The sequence below is a fragment of the Molossus molossus genome, unplaced genomic scaffold, assembly GCF_014108415.1.
Source record: "Molossus molossus isolate mMolMol1 unplaced genomic scaffold, mMolMol1.p scaffold_m16_p_4, whole genome shotgun sequence".
NCBI lineage: Eukaryota > Metazoa > Chordata > Mammalia > Chiroptera > Molossidae > Molossus > Molossus molossus.
The window spans coordinates 2,822,675-2,838,438 of NW_023425377.1; positions in this window are offsets into that span (position 1 = coordinate 2,822,675).

Consider the following 15,764-nt stretch of genomic DNA (forward strand, 5'->3'; position numbering starts at 1 on the left):
TCTTTTTTTTTTTTTTTTTTTTTTATCTTCACCCGAGGACGTTTTTCCATTTTTTGTACAGATAGAGTGGGGGAGAGAGATAGGAAAAGAGAGAGAGAGGGAAACATCGACGTGAAGGGACACATCGAGTGGCTGCCACCCGCACGACCAACCAGGGCTGGGGACAAACTGCAACCGAGGTATGTGCCCTTAGCGGGAACCGAACCCGGGTCTCTCCGGACCGCAAGCGGACGCTCTAACCGCTGAGCCAAACCGGCCAGGGCTATTGGTTGATTCTTATATGTGCCCTGATTAAGGATCAACCCCCCAACCTGGGCATTTTGGGAGGATGCTCCCACCAACGGAGCTACCCGGCCAGGGCCACCTCATTTTACTTTAATCACCTCTGTAAAGGCCTCATCTCCAACTACAGTGACATTCTGAGGAACAGGGGTTGGGACTCCAACATACGCATTTTAGGGGCTACAACTCAGCCCGTCACAGCCCCGAGCCCAGGAATGAGGGGCAGCGGAGGCAGCTGCAGAAAGCAGACGGGGAGAGGCTCTGGGGTAGACGGCCGGCCCGGGCAACGGTCCAGAGGCCTGACCGCCATCTCACCTGCTCCTCTGCCTTATCTCACTTGGCGCAGACTGGAGCGCCCGGAAACCGAAGATTCTCGAGGGAAATGACTTGGCAGGCCAGGCTGGGCAGGGAAAACACCAGATGCCTCCAAGATGGGGCTCTCAGAAAACCTCCCTTAGGGAAGCAACTTGGTCGTATCCTGGGGGCCACGGGGCAGAGGCAGGGGCACCTCAGCTCGTGGGGTGAGTGGTGTCCCCCCCAAATTCACGTCTGTGGAACCTCAAAATGTGACGTTATTCTAAAGCAGGGCCTTTGTGGATGTTATTAAGATGATTACAGCCCGGCCGGTGATCAGTCCCATGACTGAGAGGTCCCAGTTCTATCCCGGGGCAGGGCACATGCCCAGGTTGTGGGTCAATCCCCAGGGGGTGGGGTGTAGGAGGCGGCCAGTTGATGTTCTCTCTCATCGATGTTTCTACCTCTCTCTCCCTCTCCCTTCCTCTCTCTCTAAAAAAAAAAATCAATAAAAAATATTTTAAAATAAATAAAAATAAAACCGTGCCCCCAAGGTCTTTCCACACGCCGGTCAAGAGGTGGGGTCCACACCCCCTCCGCCGGGAGCACGCAGCCTGTGACTGCTCTGCCCGAAGAGCAGGAGGTGTCACAGGAGACATCCGATGGCGGAGGCTGGTCCCAAAAGGCCACACCATTTCCAGGGCTCACTCACTTCCCGGGCAGGGGCTGAAGAGGAATCCCCGTCGGTAGCCTGGGGCCCCCACTGTGAGGAAGCCCCGCCTCCAGGGAAGGTCACAGGGAGGTGTCTGGTTGACAGCTCCCCGAGAGCTCCCCACAGACCACAGCCGGCAGCCTCTCCCGAGGCCCCCAAAGCCTGCTGAGCTCCCAGGTAACTGTGGCCACGGTGCTCGGTGTGGGGTGACACTTACGTGGAGGGCCGCCAGGCCAGGCCGAGTGCCCTTCTCCACCTCCACCAGCTGGGAGAACCGGGGCGGTCTGACTTGCTCCTACCCTGCCAAGACCCTGCCTCAGGCTGAAAGCATCTGGGAGGGTCTCTCATGGGCCACAGCGGCTCTGCTCCTGGGGAGACAGCCCCTGGAGGGGTTTTGGTGGGAGTGGGGGAGGGTGTGGGCAAATCGCCCGTGTCTGGATTCTCTTCACACCCATGCCAACCGCTGCCACACCAAACACACACCCAGCCCGCAGCGCCGCAGACGCAGGGTGGAGGGGCCAAGACAAGCGGCCGGGCCCTGGTTTAAAATAGCAGCCACCAGGTCTCTATTTTGTCTGCAGCGCAGCCCTGCCCACTGGCTGCTCCCAGGCTGCCTGGTCAGGATTTAAAGGCCAGTGCTGAGAACCTGTCCTTCCTAAAGTGCAGCAGAGGCCCGGGCGCACACCTGCCTGTCACATGCACCACCGGCCTCCTCTGAGAGCCGGGGGAGGTGGCCCGAGGCTCTGGAGCAGCCCTGTCCCTGTCCCGCCGGCTCCACCAACCCTCCACATCAGGGTTAGTGTCCTGGGGCTGCTGTAACCAAGTCCACCATGCGGGGCAGCTTAAAACAAGGGACATCTGCTCTCTCACAGTCTGCCAGCATCCGCACTTCTTAATCTGGGGGCTTCCTCCACATCCAGAGGCTGAATATCACCCTCAAGGGGGTGGGGATTAACACCCTCCGGGGGCAGCCCTCAACTGTAACCCGTAGTTCTGGGTCAGTTCCCCAGTTCCCTCGCCCTTGGGTGGCAGAGTCCCCGTCTCCCTGAGGGCCTCGGGGGGCTTGAGTTCTAGTTACCCAAATGGTCACCCGGTCACACGGCTCCTTCCCATCCCTGCCTCACTACCATTTCCCGGGGGGTCTCTCTCCTGCCCTCCAATCCTTGTGCTAGGGCCTCCTCTGGGGACCCCATGCTCAGACCAGTGTGTAAGACAAGACGGGGCTACCTGGACCCTGGTCGTGGCCGCCGCCGCCTTGGGACAGCTCAGTGGGCCGCGTGCCGAGAGCCAGCCCAGACCTGCACAGCGGCCCTGGGACCTGGTCCCCACTCCTGTGACGGGGGCTGCAAGGACCACCTGTCGGAGGTGATGTCCTGTGGGGGGCGTGCGGGAACGTGGCTGAGATGAGGTGATCCAGGGTGCAGGGGCATGAACCGCACCAGCTCTCAGCTGTCAGTCTGTCCTTCCTTCCCCCCCCTCGGAGAGCTTACTGGGAACTGGGGGGCAATGAGAATTTAACAGGGTGGGAAGCAGGAAGGAAGCGGAGGCACAGGGGGCACCGCCGCCTGCTGGCTCTGGCAGGCCTGTACCTATGAGCTCACCAAACACCCCAGGCCACACCAGGCTTCGGGGCCACCCAGTTCCGGGGTGAAGGACTGAGGCTGCGGAAGGACCCAGGTCGCTGTGGCCTCACCTCTCCCACCCCTCCCCCACCCAAAGGAGTAGGCAGGGAGTGGAGCCAGCACCACCCTGAAGTAGGGGGGTCTCAGAGGCACTGGGTGGGGCCAGGGTGGGTGGAGGGGCCTGACTGTCCCTGGCAGCATGAGTGTCTCCGCCCCCTCCTCCGTCTCCGCCCCTCCCCCCTCTCCCCTCTCCCCGCTCCACACACACACACACACACACACACACACACACACACACACGCCTTCCCACTGCCCCCTCATGCCTGGAATTCCACCTCAGCTCCACCCTGGGGCGGGTGAGGAGCTGCCTGTGCCAAGCCGCAGGGGCACAGGTCCTGCTCTATTCCGTCTGCCTAGGAGAGGTCTCCGCGTCTCTGGGCCTCAGTGTCCCTGTCTGTAAAGTGGACACGAGGAGGAGAACCCCCCGGAGAATAACGGAAATCCCGAGGTCAGTCCCGCACACCCACGTCCTTCCCTGAACAGGGCCATGGCCTGCAGGTCACAGAGGTCTGACCCCGAGCCCTGTGCCTTGAGGGCTCCCCTCAAGCCGCCCCCTGCCCAGGAAGAGGGCCTCCATCTCCTGCGGTGCTTGTCCCCAGGAGCCCCTGCGGGCCAGCCGGCGGAGCCTCAGCCCTGGCCTGGCCCACGGGCGGAGATAGAGGCTGGGGAGCCCTGCAGGAGTCCGGCTGCCTGGGGAGCACCCTGGCGAGCTCGGTTTGGTTCTCCCCTCCTGGAACCAGATCCTCTCTGGCGACCTAGTCCGTCCTGGGAGCTAAAAGCTGCAACTTGCCAAGGGAGGGGCCAGCTCCTGGCCCCAGGCAACGCTAGCCTTCCATTTTAATTAAGAGCATTTTTAGCCTGGGCAGGAGGCACCCAAAGGCCGGGGGCATCTCTCCCAATGTGCACAGGAATGAGGGATGTGTGCCAGCCCTGTGCCCAGGGCCCCCACCCCCCATCTCTGAGTCCCCACATCCCCACGGGCTCCCATTCTACAGGCAGGGCATGGGGTGCCCTCGCCCCCCGCAGCTGAGCAGCAGGAGGCTTCTGGGGGGCTCTGGGCAGGCAGGAACACACCACTGATTATACCAAGCCCCACTCCCAGACCCCTCAGTACTGCTGAGACCATGGGCCCCGCTGGCCCGACTATCCACTGCTAGCTCTGATCGCCTCTTGTCCAGGCAGCTTCGCGGCCCCCGAGTGGGTCACCCTGCCACCCCAGCCAAGTGCTGTAGTGGATTGAGTGGTGTCCCCCCAAAAGATATGTCCACCTGGACACTCAGAATGTGACCCTGTTTGGAAATAGGCCTTTGCAGATGTACTTAAGGTAAGGGTCTCAAGAAGTGACTATCCTGGATTAGGATGGGTCTCAAATTCAATGACGAGTGTCATGCAGCCCGGCCGGTGTGGCTCAGTGGGTGAGCGTCGACCCCTGCACCAAGAGGTCGCTGGTTCGCTTCCCGGTCAGGGCACATGCCCAGGTTGTGGGCCTGATCTCCAGTGGGGGGCGTGCAGGAGGCGGCCGATCAATGTTCTCTCTCATCAGTGTTTCTCTCTCTTTCCCCCTCTCCCTTCCTCTCTCCCTAAAATCAATAAAGAAAAAATTAAAACACACACACACACACACACACGCACACACGCACAGTGTGTGAAGACAGAGGTACAGAATGCCAAGGGCTACCTCTCCCGCCCCTCCCCCACCGTTGCTACCAGTTTCTGCCTCAGACCCTCCAGAAGGAAACTCTCCTTGTCTGGTACTTCTGGCCTCCGTGGTGGGAGAGGATACATCTGAAGCCCGGCCCGGGGGCCCCCTTCTGGGACCTTTGAGGGGCACAGGAAGGGGTCCCTCCTGCCCCCGCCGAGGGCTCCCCAGGGCCAAGCTTCCTGGCGCCGTCAGCGCTGGGCACAGAATCTGTTTTCCATCAACACTGTTTTGAACCGAATTTCATTTTTCTCACCCAAGGAAAGAGTCTGAAGAGAACGCCAGCCTCAGGGTGGGGAGTGTTGGGGGAGGAGAGACTTCTGTGGTTTGTTGAGAGTTTGGGTTTTTTTTGGTGTTATCTGTCCCTCCTTACCTTCCTCTAATGAACTTGGGCCAATGGACTGTGCCAGTGGGTCCTGCCCCCAGGGAGCAGGGCAGAGAGGGGAGGCAGCAGGCTCCCGGGCTGCAGGGCAGGACGCGATGCCCAGTCTGGGCCCTTCCAGCCCTCGCACGGTGCCCTGGCCCCTCCGGGGGCCTAGCTGGGGGGGCACGGGCTTCCCCAGGAGCTACGCTGGGCCCCCCCGGAGGCTGTTCTGGGAACAAATCACGGGAGCCCCATTTCCCTGGCAGTTTCCAAAACCAAACCACCTTTCCCAAGGCACAGCTCGCCCTCCGGCATGTCCGTGGGGGCTGCTGCCTTCCTGCGGCCCCTCCACTTTGCTAGAGAGGAAACTGCTCAGGGAGGGCTGGGGGGACAGGCTGGGCCGGCTGGCACCACGCCCCAGGGGGCTCCTGGGCCAAGCAACCCAGCAGCTGCCCCACCCGACGGCGCCCAGCGCCTCCACCCCGCCCAGTCTCTGGCTGTGGGTGACCCCACTTTCTTACCTGTCAGCGGGTCCGGACTGTGTTCTTCCTCTTCGAAGGCCCCTTCTCTGCCAGCTGCTCACCATCTCCGCCACAGGAGCCAACAGCCCCCTGGTGTGACGGACAGGAGCTCTGGCTTCTGCGGCTTAGCAGCCACGGCCTCACAGCGGCCCCTTCCCCAGAAGCTGCCCTCGGCCGAGGTCCCACAGCCCTGCAGCCCTCCCCTCCCCCCCAGGCCTGCGGGTGCCCATCGCCAATGCTATGGGTTGAATTGTGTGCCCCCGAAAAGATATGTTGAGGTCCTAATCCCCGTGCCTATGGATGGAAATAGGGTCTTTGCAGATGATCGAGTTAAGGTAATCAGGGTGAACCCCAGTCCACATGATCGTGTCCCTGTAGGAAGAGGAAGAAGGCCACGAGGTGATGGAGGCAGAGACTGCGGTGATGGGAACAAGGAACGCCAAGGATGGCGGCCACCACCAGACGCTGGACAGCCAGGAAGCGTCCTCCCCGACAGGCTTCAGAGGGTGCTGCTGCCACCGGGAGTCCAGACTTGCAGCTCTCGAGCTGCGAGACAGGTTTCTGTGCCCTTTGCCAGTCACGGCAGCCACAGGGACGGCACCAGTGGTGGCCCGACATGGGGTTTCTAGCACCGGCCCCGCCTCAGGGCAGTGATGACGGGGCGCAAGCACCACAGAGCTACCAGCTGAGGACAGACAGCTCCAGCCAAAGTCACCTTCCACTGAGCTGTCCCCTGCCCTCTTCCCTCTGCCCGACAGGCCTCGCCTGAGAGCCTGCCCGCAGGGGAGCCCTTGCACAGAGCCCCTGCCTCAGGCCCGGCCGAAGACAGTAGATGTCAGCAGTAGGTGTCAGTCGGATGAGTGGGTGGGCGGATAAGTGGACGGATGGATGGACAGACGGATAGACAAATGCCTGGGTGGGTGGATGGGTGGGTGGATGGATGGGTAGATGGGTGGATGGGTGGGTAGGTGAGTGGATGTGTGGATGGATGAGTTGGATATATGGATGGATGGATGGATGGGCGGATGGATGAGATGGATGGATGGATGGGCGGATGGATGAGATGGATGGACGGATGGGCGGATGGATGGATGGATGGATGGATGGATGGATGGATGAGTGGATGGGTGGATGGATGGATGGATGGATGGATGGATGGATGGATGGTGGATGGATGGTGGATGGATGGATGGTGGATGGATAGATGGATGGTGGATGGATGGATGTTGGATGGATGGATGGATGGATGGATGGATGGTGGATGGATGGATGTTGGATGGATGGATGGTGGATGGATGGATGGATGGTGGATGGATGGATGGTGGATGATGGATGGTGGATGGATGGATGGATGAGTTGGATAGGTGGGTGGATGGATGGATGGGCAGATGGATGAGATGGATGGATGGATGGATGGATGGATGGATGGATGCTTGGATGGGTGGGTGGGTGGATGGATGGATGGATGGATGGATGTGTGGATGGATGAGTGGATGGGGTGGTGGGTGGATGGATGGATGGATGGATGGATGGATGGATGGATGGATGTGTGGATGGATGAGTGGATGGGGTGGTGGGTGGATGGATGGATGGATGGATGTGTGGATGGATGAGTGGATGGGGTGGTGGGTGGATGGATGGATGGATGGATGGATGGATGTGTGGATGGATGAGTGGATGGGGTGGTGGGTGGATGGATGGATGGATGGATGTGTGGATGGATGAGTGGATGGGGTGGGTGGACCAGACCTTTCTTTCCCTGACCTGGCCTGAAAGCACCTCCCCAGCTGGGTGGAACTATAGGGCCCCAGGAAGCCTGCCTCCAACCTCCTCCCTGGCAGGAGACCAGTGAGAGCCTCTGAGCCTCTCCTCTCTCAGCCTGTCTGGGGAAGCAAGCTTCAGGCAGGTGACAGCTGTCAGCCCTCCCATGTGGCTGGGGAGGGAGCATGTCCTCCACCCTCCAAGGCTCCGGCTGGAGATCTAGAATTTGAACCACTGGACTATGAGCCAGGCCCTCCCCGACCCAAATGGGCCCCAGGGGCCATGGAGGCCACCAGACCAAGCACACCCACCCAGACAGGTGCAGGGACTTGGTGGGAGTAGCCCCCACCACCCAACCCCAGCTCCCTCTGCAGCGTCTTTAATTTGCTTCTGTAGAAAATCCACTAATGGAGGCAGTGAAGACCATTTAGGGAAAGAGCTGCCTCAGCATTTCCATCAGCAGCACTCGGCAGGGAGGGGAGGGAGCGAGGAGGGAGTGGGAACAGGGAGCCCTGTGGCTTCATCCAGTTCCTGCGGGGACTCACTCCTGGATGCTCCCTCCACCACTCGCCCTGGAGCCAGCTTGCCTCCGTGTCCCCATCTATCAGCCACATGGCCTCCGTGTCCCCATCTATCAGCCACGTGGCCTCCGTGTCCCCATCTATCAGCCACGTGGCCTCCGTGTCCCCATCTATCAGCCACATGGCCTCCGTGTCCCCATCTATCAGCCACGTGGCCTCCGTGTCCCCATCTATCAGCCACATGGCCTCCGTGTCCCCATCTTGCAGCCACATGTCCCAGTGGGAAAGCGTGGGGTCCTGAGCTCCTCCCACAGAGCAGAGCCCCTGGGCCAGGACCCTCCTGAGGCTCAGAGGCACCCGGCAGGGACTCTGCTTCCCTGGGCCTCGGTGCCTGTTCTGGGCGATGGGACGAGCGGTTCAAGGAGCCTTGGGGTGAAAGGTGGACTGTGCATCGGGTGGGTCACCCACGTGCATGTATAGGCACGTGTGCCCTGTGTGTGGGCCGCAGGCGCCTCGTCCCTGGGGCAGAGATGATTCTAGCTGGTGGGTAAACAGACAGCAACTTGTGCTGGGCCCCTGATCCTCCTTGGAACGATTTTACAGATGGGGAAACTGAGGCTCAGAGGGAACGGTGCCTGCCCCAGATCCCACACTAGTGGAGCCCCGGTTCTCCAGCCTGCTCTGGGGAGAAACTCCACCCCAGGGTCCTGCTGTCCCAGCTGTGTGCCCCATGGCAATGGCAGGGCAGCTGCCCAAGGCTCCTGGCAGAGGTGGCTCTGAGCCTGGCGGTGCTGGGGGGGGTCCCTCCTGGCACAGCTGGGGGAGGGCCCAGGAGAGGGGCCACAGTGTCCTCCACCCACCCACACCTGCTCTTCTCATTCCTGGAGGCTCTGCTGACACCTGCTGGCCATGCATCCCATCACCATAGCAACCCAGCTGGGCTCCCAGCTCCCAGCAAGGGGCAGAGGGGAGGATGGTGGGCACGTGGCTGCACAAGGGAGGCCCCCCAGCAGTGGCGGCTCTTCTGGGAGCAGCTCCCTCCCCTCCCCTCTCAAGTGCTGCTGCCCCACCCCAGCCACCCTCACTGCTCCTCACGCCACACCCACCCACAACCAGCTCCCCCTCTTCCACCACCTCCTGCCCCTGCCCTCTCCTGCCTGACACCCCCAGAGAGCGGGGTCTGCGCCCAGCCCCCAGGCGTCCCCACAAGCCTTAATCGGAAGTCCCAATTCAACCTTCATCTCCCCCCGGGCTTCCAGGGTTTCCATCTCGGCAGCGCCCCCTCCCACTTGCACCCCCAGAGGTGGGAGGACCTCCCACCGGCCCACCCCAGATCCTCTGGGTGTCCCTTCCTCCACCCCTCTGGCCTCTGCTAACTACACCCCATCTTCTTTTCTCTGTCCTAACCCGAGCCTGGGCATCCGAAACCCCTCACCTAGGCAGCTGTCACCCCTCGCCTGGACAGCAATCACCTGGACAGCTGCCACATTTCACCAGCGTCGCAGCTGGGAGGCTGTCACAGCCAGGCTGGGTCCCCAACTCCTCTGTGGCCCTGTGAGCGCCACAGGCAAAGGCTGGGCCACACAGGCCTAAACACGCCGTCCCCCCTTCCCAGAATGCTTTTCCCAGTTTACTCTGTCGCCAGCAATCCCCTCCAGAACCTTCGACCAGCTATGACCTCGCCAGGTCTGTCTCCCCGTCAAGGTGCCCCCATGGTACTGCATGGTTGTGGGGTCCCTGTTGTGTCCCAGCTGAGCACTGTGGAGTGTTTGCTGACCAGGAGGCAGTCACAGCAGAGGAAGGCATGAGGGGAGGGTGTGCGGGGCGGGGACGGCACTGAGCAGTCCTCCCCTGCTGGAGGTCAGGTGGGATCCGAGCAGCTCAAGACAGCACAGCAGTCACCGTCCTTGCATATGAGAAAGGGATCAGGGTCTGTGTGCTCCTCACAGTCCAATCTGCCCCATTCTGTAGTAGCCACATGCTTGCGGTCTAAGCCCGGTTGGTCTAAGCAAATCAGGGTGTGCTCATTCCCCTGGTGAACGCTTCAGGGACGGGAATAAAGAAGGAACCCACAGCCCAGCTGGCCAGTATATTCCAAACTGAGTCCTTAGAGCAGGGGTGGGGGATGCCCAGCCCACGGGCCACATAAGGCCCGTGAAATCAATACCAGCTGACATCACACACCTCACCAAATGAGCCTGACCAAATATAGAAGGCTGATTTTTAACTTGACAATTTTGTATAGCCCATGAAAGATGTTATAAATATCCAAATGGCCCTTGGCAGAAAAAAGGGTCCCCACCCCTGTCTTAGAGGCACTACTGAGCTGCTGGATCAAACCTGACCTGAAGTCCACCCATATCATGTGTTCATTACAATAAACCCTCTTTATTGTTAAACTGGCCTGAGCTAGGTTTTTTTATTATTATTATTTGCTCCCAAACACATCCTAACACAGGAGGCGGGGCTGAGTTTCCCCTGAGACTCAGTATTGACAATGAGACCCCTCGGAAGCCAGACAGAACAGTTTTCAGGTAGCAATAATGCAAGAATGCCTCTCCAGCACCAAGGAGGATCATGCTATATGTTTAAAAGCACCAGAAGGCCTGAGAAAGTTTGCTCTTGCATAGCCAAGGTCTACAACGCCTTGTGGCTGGGTGGGAGGCTGGCCCGGGACGGGGCCAGGCCTCTTGTTCACCAGATCGCTGGGCCCTGGCCCGGGCAGGCGAGCAGCACCGCGCCGCCGCCAGCCACTTCTCCCAGCGAGTGCTGCCACCTTCCCCGGCACCCGAGCTGCGCTGGAAAATTGCCCACAAGTTAAAAGAGATTTCTTTCCAGCAGACATCGCTCCGGCAGACCCGAGCCTTATCTTCCCCTTCCAGAGCGAGTGTTGTTCACTTCACTTCCTAAAATAAAATGTAAAAACCTAGACCACAAACTGAAAAACAGGTGGGGCCGCTTCAGGATTTGGCTGGAGCTCGTCTGGGAGCTGATAAGGGAGCAGCCGGTTGCCCGGAACAGCAGGGCACCCACGGGGACAAGTGCCAGGGTCTCCGGGGCATCCCACTGCCCGGCAGGCCCAGCGCGCCCCAAGGCCTTGCTCGCTGGAGAGGTTTCCCCCCTAAGTGCTGAGGGCCAGGAGGGCAGGGAGCAGGAGAAAGGAACCCACTAAGCAGAACGGTGGCTCGCCTCCGCGGAGCAGAAATGCCGACACACTGCTCTCGGGGCGAGGGGCCGGGCACCGAAAGCATTCGTGAGCAAATGTACGTCTGATTTGGGAACACAAACCGGGGCCAGGACTTCACTGGGGGTTCCTGGGGGACATACTGGAGATGCCTACGGAGCTGAGCCCCAGGGCCCTGCCAGGGCCCAGCTCTGTCCACTGCATGGTTGGCAGGAGGGCACAGACGTTGCTTGATCACGTGCAGCGCTAGTGCAGAAGCCAGAGACCGAGACCACCTGGATTCTCACGCTGCCCAACAAAACCAACTGTGCAGGGCACTCGGTGTCATGTGGGGCCTCTGCCCTGGTCCCCATCAGCAAATGTGTTTGTAACAGACTTGAAGCCTAACTGCCCGTGGGCAGCGCCGGGCCTTCGTCCCCCACCCTGCGTCTGTCCCCCAGCCTGCGTCTGTCCCCCAGCCTGCCTCTGTCCCCCAGCCTGCGTCTGTCCCCCAGCCTGCCTCTGTCCCCCAGCCTGCCTCTGTCCCCCAGCCTGCGTCTGTCCCCCAGCCTGCCCCTGTCCCCCAGCCTGCCTCTGTCCCCCAGCCTGCCTCTGTCCCCCAGCCTGCCCCTGTCCCCCAGCCTGCCTCTGTCCCCCAGCCTGCCTCTGTCCCCCAGCCTGCCTGTCCCCCAGCCTGTCTCTCCCCCAGCCTGCCTCTGTCCCCCAGCCTGCCTCTGTCCCCCAGCCTGCCTCTGTCCCCCAGCCTGCCCCTGTCCCCCAGCCTGTCTCTGTCCCCCAGCCTGCCTCTCCCCCAGCCTGCCTCTGTCCCCCAGCCTGCCCCTGTCCCCCAGCCTGCGTCTCTCCCCCAGCCTGCCCCTGTCCCCCAGCCTGCCTCTGTCCCCCAGCCTGCGTCTCTCCCCCAGCCTGCCCCTGTCCCCCAGCCTGCCTCTGTCCCCCAGCCTGCCCCTGTCCCCCAGCCTGCCTCTGCCATCTGCAACGGGCCCTCCGCGGCCGTCCCTCCCCCGCCCCCTCGCCGCAGGTCCTTTCTTCTGTGGAAGCAGCGCTTTCTGATGACAGTGCTTCTGGGAAACTAGGCTGAGATCCTGTTTGTCCAGAGAAGATATTTTTCTTCCACACGCAAGTGAGCGCTCACACCACCGCTCGCCCCTGTACCCTTGTCGGCTACCCACCCTTCCCTGGCCTCTGTCCCCACCTCCCGAGTTCGGCCTGGCTCCCGCCAGGAGGGCGGACCAGCAAGGGGCCCGTGTGAGCTGGACGGCCTGGGGTGGGCCTCGGTTTCCCTGTCTCTGACCGGGACCGCAGCACGTGGCTCCAGGTCTCCCTGGGGAGACCCCACACGGGCACACACTTCACCCTGCCTCACCAGGTCCAGCCCCGCGCTACTCAGGACCAGGGCTGGCCCAGGGCAGGCACAGCCGAGACTGCAAGCTCAGGAGGGCCCGGTGGGCGAGGGACCTGGACAGCCTGCAGCCCGCCCAGGGGCCATGCACCAGCTCTGCCCTCCGGAAGGGGGTCCGTGAGTCCGTCACTCACCCACCCGCGGGCTTCTCCACCGAGAAAGCCTATCACCCTAGGAAGACAACCTTGTGTGTAAAAACAAACGCAGTCCTGCCCCCAAGGTATGTCTCCTTGTTTGCTGGTGTGTTTCAACATTCAGCATTTTAAACCCATTTTAGGAACCAAACCCCCACCATCCGAGTTTTGTCCGACACGAGTGTTCCAGAGCCTGACGACGGAATCTACACTGCAGACCTTTGGCAGCCAGCCCACCCCGCCCAGGCGGGGGCGGACAGGACCGCACCTTCCCGGAGGACCTGACCCCCCGAGAGGGCACAGCTGAGCCGATGGGCCGCCTGCCCCGGGGCGGGGCTCGCTCTCCCTGGGCGAGCGGTGTGCGTGGACACCTCCAATTCGAACTGACGCTGGACCTGGCCATTTTCTTCCGAAGGGTGCTTTCTGTCCTGAAGAAAGAGTTACGCACAAACATTCAGCTTACAAGAACGTCACCGCACCTCTGTTCATAAAAACCAAAGGTTAAAAACCGGGAGTGTCTCATCCTCATCCCCAGGGATCCGTGAAGTAACCTGGGTGAAATTAAAACTGTTGAAAACTGGGGTGTAGGTCACGTGAGGCAGAAACACGGGTGCCCCCTAAACACAGGGGCAAAGTGGTCCGTGGGGCAGAACCCCGCTGTCGTTTTTCGATACACACTGACGTGTAAGTCCAAAGAGAGAGGCTAGAAAGGCACAATGGTAATGTTGGAATGAAATTCTTTTCCTTTTGTTTATCTATAGTCACTATGTTTCCGTGAGCATTATGTTACTAGGGAAACAGATAGAAAACCTAAAGTCAAGTGTGAGCAAGGTCAGAAACGTAAGTTGTCCTGTTTGCGAGGGCTGGGGCCGGGGGACAGCTCCCCGAGGCTGCCGTCCACGTCCTCTGCATTGTGAGGGACGCAGCGAAGAAGGCTGACGTCACAGGAGGAGGACAGCCGCCGAGGGAAAGGGGTGTCCAACTGACAGGACACAACGTGACTCACCAGGCAGCCAAGACCCCCGGAGGGCCCAGGGCCTGGGCCTCGGGGCAGGAGCAGCCCACGTGGGTGCTTACAGACTCTTCTCCCCGGCATCCAGGTCCATCGGCAGCAAGACATGCGAACGGTGGGAGGCACTCATTTATTTATTAATTTTTTTTTTTATGTTTTATCCTCACTCAAGGACATTTTTCCTTTTTTTTTTTTTTGTTCAGATAGATTGGGGGAGAGAGAGAGAGAGAGAAACATCGACATGAAAGGGACACATCGAGTGGCTGCCACCCGCAGGACCAACCAGGGCCGGGGACAAACTGCAACCGAGGTACGTGCCCTTAGCGGGAACCGAACCCGGGTCTCTCTGTACCGCAGGCCGACGCTCTAACTGCTGAGCCAAACTGGCCAGGGCTCATTTATTTATTTTTATTTATTCTCTTCTAAATTCTCACCTGAGGATATTTTTCCATCTTCAGACAGAGTGGGAGGGAGAGAGGGAGAGAGAGAGAGAAACATCGATGTGAGAGAGACGCATCAACTGGCCACCTCCGCACGACCCCGACCAGGACAGGGGATGAACTGCAACCAAGGTACATGCTCTTGACCGGAATCGAACCCGCGACTCTTTGGTCCACCGGCCAATGTTCTAACTGCTGAGCCAAACCGGCCAGGGTGCACACATTTATTTATATGAAAATAAAGACCCTTGCCTCCCTAATACAGAGGGCATCTATAAATAAATAACAGAAAAAGGAAAATCCCCATGATCTTTAAAATATATAAAGAGATACTCGTGAGAGAAATGAGAAATTTGCTCACGAGAGAAATGCTCAGTAAAATTACAATGAGATACTATTTTTTTTCACCCACCGACTTGGCAAAATGCACAAGCTGGAGAACATCTTCCATTGGCAAGACTGGGAAACAGATACCCTCACACATGGTTAGTAGGAACAGGTTCCATCGACCCCCGTGGAAGACAATTTGGGCAGTATCCATCAAAGTTACAAATGCAGCCCTGGCCGGTTTGGCTCAGCGGTAGAGCGTCGGCCCACGGACCAAAGAGTTGCGGGTTCGATTCCGGTCAAGGGCACGTACCTCGGTTGCAGTTCGTCCCCGGCCCTGGTGGGGTCGTGCGGGAGGCAGCCAGTCGGTGTGCCCCTTTCACATTGATGTTTCTCTTTCCCTCCCTCCCTCCCACTCTATCTGAAGATAATTAGAAAAATATTCTCGGGTGAGGACTTTTAAACAATCAAGTGATAAAATAAAATTACAAATGCACAGGTCCTTTGACCCACCAGTTCCACTAACAGCTGGAGTAAACCGTGGTGGTCCAGATTCTGCTGCGCACCAATTTATCCCGATAGGACCTTTTCTAACCCAAACAGGTCATCCCGCCTCGTGCGGTGCCCTGCAGCGGGCCTTCGGGACCCAGATCCATGGACCGCGTTCATTTCCTGTTGCCGACGTGGTGTCGATCATCAGGACTAAGGACAACACGAGGTCACGCTCTTACAGTTCTGGAGGTCCGGCGTGGGCCTCTTCCGCCTGGAGGTTCCAGGGGAGAAGCGTGTCCTCGCCTTTTCCACCTTCTAGAGACGCGTACACTCCTGGTCTCGTGGCCCCTCCAGGGGCAACGTGGGTGGAGCCGTTGTCACGCTGCCCTGGCTTCTCCCTCCCGCTCCCTCCTCTACCGCCATCAGGGCCCCTGTGATCACGCAGGGCCCACCAGGATCATCTCCCATCTCAAAGTCTGCTGGTCAGCAAACTGAATTCCCTTTGCCAGTAACCTAACATGGTCACGGGATCTGAGGATACGGGCGTGGACATCTCGGGGGGCCATATTCTACCTCCACAGATCGCCTGGTGTGACGCCGCCGGAATCCAGGTCTGAGGCCCCTGTAGGAGACGGGAGGGAGGTGCCTGGGCCTGCCTGAGACCACACTGGTCCGGCAGAGCCAGCCAGAGGTAGCTGTCCCCTGGGCACCAACTTGGGGGTTGTGGGGAATCCCCACTGGATAGGACTGAAGCATCTGAAATTTATTAATTTTAGTTTATCTGCGTGTGCTTTGTATGCCTTAATAATCATGTATGTCCTGGGCAACCAGTTCATTTGAGATCAGTGAACTTAGTGGTCGGGAGGGGAACCCCAGGGACTGAGACCCGGGCCAGCTCCTTCTGCAGGCAGATGCCACGCCCACACCCCAATACAGCTCT